At 40.8% G+C, this 9241-nt stretch overlaps 3 non-coding genes across 3 annotated transcripts; 1 reads left to right on the top strand and 2 right to left on the bottom strand.

Annotated features, from left to right (window-relative positions):
* Positions 1 to 3277: 3277 nt before the first annotated feature.
* trnae-uuc (transfer RNA glutamic acid (anticodon UUC)) lies at positions 3278 to 3349 on the bottom strand. Its single transcript has one exon. It is a non-coding gene; the product is annotated as a tRNA-Glu (tRNA).
* Positions 3350 to 3514: 165 nt separating this feature from the next.
* Positions 3515 to 3596, top strand: trnal-aag (transfer RNA leucine (anticodon AAG)). The gene has a single exon. It is a non-coding gene; the product is annotated as a tRNA-Leu (tRNA).
* A 178-nt stretch (positions 3597 to 3774) lies between these two features.
* Positions 3775 to 3856, bottom strand: trnas-uga (transfer RNA serine (anticodon UGA)). The gene has a single exon. It is a non-coding gene; the product is annotated as a tRNA-Ser (tRNA).
* Between the last annotated feature and the right edge of the window lie 5385 nt (positions 3857 to 9241).

The raw sequence follows: 9241 nt of genomic DNA on the forward strand, positions 1-9241 counted from the left end.
ATCAATAACCAAAACAATTCCCCAATACACATTTGAATCAGATCTCTCGAGTTGTGACTAAGAACGTGTTTTTCAAGTATATTTCAAGTATTTACTGAGGTTATATTTGAAGTTCTTTTTAAAAGCGTGTTGTGTTTGTGTGAAAAGTGGGTCACGGTCATTAAGGAGAGAATGTGTCTGAGCTCATAAAGGCAACATAATTAAGAGTAAATGAGTTTAAAGTGGCTCTATGTTTACATCAGACCAACTGTTGAAAAACATTCTTGATTTCCCTGCGGGGACTTTAAAGTATTCCTCACCTTAACCAAGATCATTAGAAATACTAGAAGTAATAAGGTCAAAGCGACGTTAGACCCAATGCCACGGACTAACTCTACAACAGTGCTGCAAGAACTACTCAAGTTTGTTCCCTAAGTAAAAGTACAGATACCAGAGCAAAAATCTACTCAAGTAAAAGCACTGTTGGGCAAGTTACTTCACTTCACTGTGTTATTTATGATTTGTTCCTGTCATTTCAGAGTCATTTGTTGAACCAGGACTAAACCAGTTCTAAATCAGGACTAAACCAGGACTAAACCAGGACTAAACCAGGTCTAAACCAGGTCTAACCCAAGACTAAACCAGGACTAAACCAAGTCTAAATCAGGACTAAACGAGGTCTAAACCATGTCTAAACCAGGTCTAACCCAAGACTAAACCAGGACTAAACCAGGTCTAAACCAGGACTAAACCAGGACTAAACCAGGTCTAAATCAGGACTAAACCAGGACTAAACCAGGTCTAAATCAGGACTAAACCAGGACTAAACCAGTTCTAAATCAGGTCTAAACCAGGACTGAACCAGATCTAAACCAGGACTAAACCAGGACTGAAACAGGACTGAACCAGGTCTAAACCAGAAATAAACCAGGTCTAAACCAGAACTGAACCAGGACTAAACCAGGACCAAACCTGGACTAATCTCGGACTAGGACTTGGAAACTAGGTCCGCCCCTGAGAAAACCCTGAGCCCGTGGAGCAGGTGGGAAGGCAAAGCCCGATTGGGCATCAGCTGCGATTCGCCCCATGGAGTGCGGAGCTCTCTGTTGGTCCTTTCGCCCGTGGTCACCCGACGGTCTACACGGGTGCACCTCTGGGCCCGTCCCGACACTCAGAACCGTAACGATGGCGTTCACCGCTGCTGATTTTTTGCTGATATGTATGAAGAAAAACGAAAAACCCACCACTTCAATCCAGGTTAAAAATGCATTGTGACGCTCTTTACTGACATTTGTACCAAGTAAAATATTACCACTTTTTCCCTGTAATGCCACACTACTGCGTTACTGCAAAAAGCAACACATTACTGTAATTTGTTACTTTTATAATGCATTACTCCCAATACTGAGTAAAAGTACAGATTAAAATGCCTGTTTAAAAATTGACTTAGAGAGTAAAAAGTAAAACTATTCCCTGCAGTCTTATAAAGCTTCAAATGTAGTGATTTTGTTAATTTGTGCTGAATTTTGTTCAGCAGAAACAACAGAATCAATTGTTTTTTCTAGATGTTTGTATTTTTGTTTGCTCAAATTCTGAATGTGTGAAAAATAAACTCTCAGCCTTTTCAGCAGCTCTCAAACTATAATATAATAAAAATACTTTTACTTTTCATTCCAGTTAAAAAAAATGCAGTGGAGTAGAAAGTACAGATATCTGCTCTCAAATGTAATGAAGTAAAAGTAAATGTTGTTAATATGATCAATCGAGATTCAGGAGCTGGAACACACCTCAACCTCCTCTCCAGCCAAACACAGTTTATCCCATCCACGACTTCAATTACCCAGAAGCCCTGTTTATACAACCTGTCCCGACAACACTGTGTCAGCTCTCTTGACTCTCTCCCTCCCTCCTCGTGTCTTTCGTGCATCCTTCAGCCTGAAGACATCATCTTTAAGGAGGGCGGGGGGGTTCTGATTCAGATGGGTGACCATTTTGGATTGGAGATTGTACCCCCACCCTGCGTCTCCCCCCAGCATCACATCTATCCACTGTCAATAAACATCTTTATCATATTCCATTATTGTGGCCTGGTCCTTGCTAGTGAAAAAGTATTCACTTTAAAATGTACTTATGTAAAATACAGATACGTAAAAATTTTTATTTAAGTAAAGTACTTTACTACTTTTACTTTTACTTCTACCACTGCACAAGGCTCCATGTGCATCTTGGATAAGCTTTAAAATCTGATTAAAATGTTTATTTATTTTTAGTATTTTGCTATTCTAGTTATTCCCTAAGCATGAAGACTTGGTGACATCTGGTGGACAGGTACAGAAGTGCAGCATTATGCAGGACTACAACAAAAGATCTACCATCTCCAGTTGTCCTGATGAAGACCAGCTCAAGATCTGAAGATGGGTCCTCACCATAGACTGTTTGTATAAATATATATGGACATAGCTGATGCACTAGCCACAGTGTTCCAAATAGGAAGTTCACATGTGGTTCTTTTGGCTCCATCTGACCCTGACTCCCATTGACTTACAATGGAATACTGGGGCCCCTCTCTCTGTGACTGCTGCTGTGAGCCTCCTCATTTTGGTCTTAAAATGTTTGTATTAACCCACTCTACATGATCCTGGTGTTTTGTTGTTTTTTTTCCGTTATTTTGTCCCAAAAAAGTCCTATTCCTAATATTGAGCCTGGCTCCAAATTTGCCCCTGCAACTGTTAGTATCACAAGCTTCATTTGAGTGGCACTTAATGATATGGGTGATTTCACACTCGCTTAATCTACTTTTTTATACAGTTTATGGTCCTCACATGCACCTGACCAGCTGGTCCAATGACACTGAAGGATGGGTTAAATGCAAAGGTCAAATTCCCCCGGAGTATACTTCAAGAGCTGTATATGTGCACTAGCTATGAAGAGCTACAAAGGTATGAATTCCACACACATGTACTCCCCCCAAACACATGGAAATCACCATTATTCACAACCAAAGATCACGATGGCCAGGAATCAAACCCAGTTCAACTGCTCAGTAGGCAGCTATGCTAACCACTATACCACCATCGCAACTTGAATGGTTTGTCACACAGTGGCATCACGTTCCATTCACGCTGACATCACAGTCTCCTCAAAGGGTCTCAAAGGCTGCTATGCTATCCACTCTACCACCATCACAAGGTGGCAGTGACAGACAAAATCATATCAAAACCACAGACAGCTAGCAGTAGTAAGACAGAGAATGATTGAGTGCATATAAGCCACTACTGTTGATCCCAAAAGCTACGACTTCCCATACCGGGAGTTGAACCCGGGCCGCCTGGGTGAAAACCAGGAATCCTGACCGCTAGACCATATGGGAAATTCAGACTTCAGCTACGAACTCAACTCAACTCAACTCAAATTATGAAAGGAAGTCAGCAAGCAAAGCAAATAGACAGTATTGCGGTAACCTCCCAGAGACCACGTAAAATGACCTCACAAAGTAACCTCACACAGTGAAGTCACATGGAGCTCTCATGTACGTGGTAGTGTGTCCGAGTGGTCTAAGGCGCTGGATTAAGGCTCCAGTCCCTTCGGGGGTGTGGGTTTAACTCCCACCACTGCCAGCTCGATCTCTGATGCTGAACTGAACCAGGTCGGTTTTGCAGTGTTCTGCCCTGATGTAGGCTTTTCAGCAGCCGCCCTGGATAAGCTCCTTTGACACACTGTCTCAAACACTGGCCTTCACTCTCCCTGTCGACCTGTGTTTGAAGACTCTGTCTTTATGCATAATAGAAAGCCCTTCGTTGTTGACAGGATTCGAACCTGCGCGGGCAGACCCCAATGGATTTCAAATCCATCGCCTTAACCTCTCGGCCACAACAACAACATGTTGGATTTGAATGGAGACAATGCACTCAACACTGAAGGGATCTGACAACCCTCTGGTATAGTGACAATACAGCTACATCAGACACTTCTGTGTCTTCACATATAGATGTTCCACTGGAATGAAATGTGATGTCACTGGCACTACAGCAGCTTGCTGTAGACTCTGGCACTAGGTGATGCCAGCCTGACTATGACATCACAAGGTGGAACAGAGCATTTTGACCTTTGAGATATAGACAGACTAATAATAAAGGATTACTCAAACATGTGTGAATGAAACAAAACACAACTCCAGGTCTGTTTTTGAGGAGGCAACAACATTCTAACATGACTTAAAGCTCACTGGACTCAACTTTGCATAATGCAGGACTTTTAAACATTAGTTTAAATCAAAAACTACAAAAACAAACTAAATTTCCATCGTATGAACCCGTAGTGCGTGAGGATGCCCCATGCTAAGTATCTGTGTCAGAATCTATTTTCTAAGGTGAGCGGTGCAGATGAACCACTAGGGGGAGGGGCAGAGCTCAGAGCCTCTGGACACACAACAAGGCTAATGCTGTCGTTAGCCTGAGCGCTAATTAGGATTAACGAGCCTCACCACAACAAGGCCATCCCTGCATGTTAACCTCCATCTGTGCTGTGCTCTGCGCTTCAAGATGAGAGCGGAGCGAAGAACAAATGCTCCTATATTACCCACACAAGATAGTCGGAATGTCATTTATTTTACTTAGGTCGTGCATTACGCCGAGCTGATTGTTTTTTAGCTTTTAATCATGTTATAATTTCTTTTCAAAACCATCTACAATCTGGAGTAATGTTTATTTCATTGTCTTGTACCCCTGCACAAGCGATCCATCCTCCTCACTGGTATCCATCATTTCATTAAATTCCTTCCTGTCTGTAAAAAAAAATCTGAAAAGTTTACTCCATGCGTTTAAGAGTGATGAAGAACTCCCAAAACAATTCAGAACAAAATCATTTGTGTATGAGCTGTTATGAAGATTAAAGACGACATTTTATCATTCATTATCCATTATATGAATGAATATTTTGTTTTTAACTGTTAATCACTACTCCCACTTGGAGCTCAGATGTGATGTCACGTCCACACTTCAAGCATTTTATCATGTTTCATGCATAGACAGTATAAATGAATGGACACAGCTAACTCGCTAGCCGCCCCATTCCGGTTTTGTGTGTCCGACTTGAAGAAAAATGTAAATCCAGTTATTGTTGTTGTTTATCTTCTGTTAGCAACCCTTGGGACATTTAGCTACTCCTGTTTGAAAGAAGTCTTTGTTCAATATACGCCTCACCACAACAGGCTGTGATACAGACACAGTGAGGTATTGCAGTAATACTACAATACTCATAGGCAGTGATACAGATGCAGTAATATACTGCAGTAATACAGACGCAGTGAGGTACTGCAGTAATACAGACGCAGTGAAGTATTGCAGTAATACAGACGCAGTGAAGTATTGCAGTAATACAGACGCAGTGAAGTATTGCAGTAATACAGACGCAGTGAAGTATTGCAGTAATACAGATGCAGTATTGCAGTAATACATATGCAGTATTGCAGTAATACAGACACTGTATTGCAGTAATACAGACACTGTATTGCAGTAATACAGATGCAGTATTGCAGTAATACAGGTGCAGTGAGGTATTGCAGTAATACAGACACAGTATTGCAGTAATACAGATGCAGTATTGCAGTAATACAGACGCAGTATTGCAGTAATACAGACACAGTGAGGTATTGCAGTAATACAGAGGCGGTATTGCAGTAATACAGACGCGGTATTGCAGTAATACAGACGCAGTATTGCAGTAATACAGATGCAGTGAGGTACTGCAGTAATACAGACGCAGTATTGCAGTAATACATATGCAGTATTGCAGTAATACAGACACTGTATTGCAGTAATACAGACACTGTATTGCAGTAATACAGATGCAGTATTGCAGTAATACAGATACAGTATTGCAGTAATACAGACACAGTATTGCAGTAATACAGATGCAGTATTGCAGTAATACAGATGCAGTATTGCAGTAATACAGACACAGTATTGCAGTAATACAGATGCAGTATTGCGGTAATACAGATGCAGTATTGCAGTAATACAGATGCAGTATTGCAGTAATACAGACGCAGTGAAGTATTGCAGTAATACAGACGCAGTGAAGTATTGCAGTAATACAGAAGTATTGCAGTAATACAGATGCAGTATTGCAGTAATACATATGCAGTATTGCAGTATACAGCAGTATTGCAGTAATACAGACACTGTATTGCAGTAATACAGATGCAGTATTGCAGTAATACAGGTGCAGTGAGGTATTGCAGTAATACAGACACAGTATTGCAGTAATACAGATGCAGTATTGCAGTAATACAGACGCAGTATTGCAGTAATACAGACACAGTGAGGTATTGCAGTAATACAGAGGCGGTATTGCAGTAATACAGACGCGGTATTGCAGTAATACAGACGCAGTATTGCAGTAATACAGATGCAGTGAGGTACTGCAGTAATACAGACGCAGTATTGCAGTAATACATATGCAGTATTGCAGTAATACAGACACTGTATTGCAGTAATACAGACACTGTATTGCAGTAATACAGATGCAGTATTGCAGTAATACAGATACAGTATTGCAGTAATACAGACACAGTATTGCAGTAATACAGATGCAGTATTGCAGTAATACAGATGCAGTATTGCGGTAATACAGATGCAGTATTGCAGTAATACAGATGCAGTATTGCAGTAATACAGACACAGTAGGGTTTTGCAGTATTACTGAAATAGTCATTTAAACCACCAAAGCTCCAAACTCAATGAAAACACTTCATATTTAAAAGTGACACTCGGTGCAGTCGTCTTGGATTCTATCTTGGACTCTTTGCTCAGTCTCCTCTGAGTTCTTCTGATTTCCGAATTTCGCCTTCCATGGAAAAGTGGCGTGTCAGTGTGTGTCACTAGTCCTTGGACCTCCGAGTCAGGATAAACTGTATAATCAAACTCACCGTATGTATAAATGGAAAGAGCTAATCAGCTAGCCTCTGTATAACAAATAGGAAGTGATCAAGGTTTCTGCATCATCGACTCCGACTCCGATTCACTTTGTATTGAAAAAAAAAAAGTCACCCCTCTTTCCTTAACTGCTGTTGTCAGGCACCTCATTTTGGTCTTAAACTGTTTGTCTTAACCCGCTCTACATGATCCTGGTGTTTTTGGCTGTTTTGCCTGTAAATTAATTCCTTTTCCTAATATGGAACTCATCTCCAAATTTGTCCCTATACCTGCTTGCCTTGGTGAGCTTCATTTGACTAAATAGCGAGCCGTGGACATTTGAGATGCTACAGGGTTTTTACACCATATGTGGCAGCAAATGTGGCTGAAGACCTTCCAGAAGAAACACTTTGACGGAATGCACCATTTCGTCACCAACCGAAACACCAGAGTGGAGTCTTTCCTGTTGTGTTCACCTGGCGCCCCCTGGAGGCTGCTGTGATGCTGCAGGACACAGAGGAGGGACACTTTTGGCTCTTCCACAGGATCTGCTGACCCTCCCTGACCAGTCCTCCTGTGAAACTGCACTCAAACCTTTGACCGAGACCCAAAGGACACTGAGAACTTGAATTTCTGCCAGGATCAATAAAGTATCTCTCTTTCTCTCTGGAGCTGAACTCTGTGGGTGACGTTGTTTGAGAGGTCGACGATGTGAGGAAGAAGAAGAGAAGAGGATTTTGAGGAGGCTGATAGTAATGCTGCTGCAGTGGAAATAGGACAGAGGAGAAAGTGTAACTGCAGTAGAGGAAGGAAGGCTTGGGGAAAGAGTGCATTTATCTGAAGATCTTGAGAGACGATTGTTGAGGATTAAACATTGTATGCTGTGATTAGTTGGCAGAGGCGTTTGGAGAGGAGGTTGGAACAAGGTTGTGGAGACAGTCTTGGCATCGTTCTATTGCCTCTAGTAAATGGCTGCACTTTTCACACTGACACTGTTAAATATGTATTAGACGACACAAGACCCAACAGCAACACTCGCTTTGTTGTTGCCTCTTTGTCTTGATATTTCATTGAATAAAAAATACATAATTTTTCCAAAAAACAAATCAGTTCAAAAAAGAAAAAAATAGAAATTACAGTTTGAGTAGAGGCAACGAGGAAGGCACCGGTTCACGAAGAAATGCTCCATTAAAATCCAAAATCTTGCTTCTGAAGACATTTCTGGAAAAGGGATGACGAGACGATTTAGACTTATTAATACTTTGTTACTTAAGTCATCAACATTCTCTGGCAGTGTTGTAACAGATTACATGTATCGGCGTTGCGTAATCAGAGTACAAAATTACGAGTAACTGTATTCAGTTACAGTTACTGTTTCAGTGAGTGGTAATTGGATTACAGTTACTTTGTTGAAATAAATGGATTACATGGCCGTATGTTCCTGTTTTCACATTTTGGGCTAAACCAGGTCTAAACCGGGACTAAACCAGGTCTAAACCAGGAATAAATCAGGACTAAACCAGGAGTAAAATCATGTCTAAACCAGGTCTAAACCAGGACTAAACCAGAACTAAACTAGGACTAAAACCAGGTCTAAACCAGGACTAAAACCAGGTCTAAACCAGGACTAAACTAGGACTAAAATCATGTCTAAACCAGGACTAAACTAGGACTAAACCAGGTCTAAACCAGGACTAAACTAGGACTAAAACCAGGTCTAAACCAGGACTAAACTAGGACTAAAACCAGGTCTAAACCAGGACTAAACTAGGACTAAACCACGTATAAACCAGGTCTAAACCAGGACTAAACCACGTATAAACCAGGTCTAAACCAGGTCTAAACCAGGACTAAACTAGGACTAAAAACCAGGTCTAAACAGTATGAGACCTAACAGTAGGTGGACATACTCATACTCATATACATTTCTCATTTCTCATGTAAAATTCATTTCTCTATCAATAATATTTTTAATCTGGTTAAGTAAAGACTGGACTTTTTATTTTCTTTTAACAGACAAAACTTCTTATGTTAAGATTCTGGTCTTTGCTTCTCTACAGTAAACAAAAGTCTGTTCATGGAGACTTGGGCTCAACAGACAATTTGAAGAGAACAAACAAGAATTTTCAGGATGTGTTTGTTACATTCATGTCATTTTAAAAAGCAAGACAATATCAAGTAATCCAAAGTATTCAGATTACATTACTCACTTTAAGTAACTTAATGGATTCCGTTACAAACTACATTTTGGGGTATGTAATCTGGAATCTGTAGGGGAATACATTTTAAAAGTCACCTTCCCAACACTGTTCTCTAGGGACGTGAAAATAACTGTAGAGACTCTTCCG

This window comes from Boleophthalmus pectinirostris, unplaced genomic scaffold, assembly GCF_026225935.1.
Source record: "Boleophthalmus pectinirostris isolate CB_2022bp ecotype Guang Dong unplaced genomic scaffold, ASM2622593v1 HiC_scaffold_8, whole genome shotgun sequence".
In the NCBI taxonomy this organism is placed as follows: domain Eukaryota; kingdom Metazoa; phylum Chordata; class Actinopteri; order Gobiiformes; family Gobiidae; genus Boleophthalmus; species Boleophthalmus pectinirostris.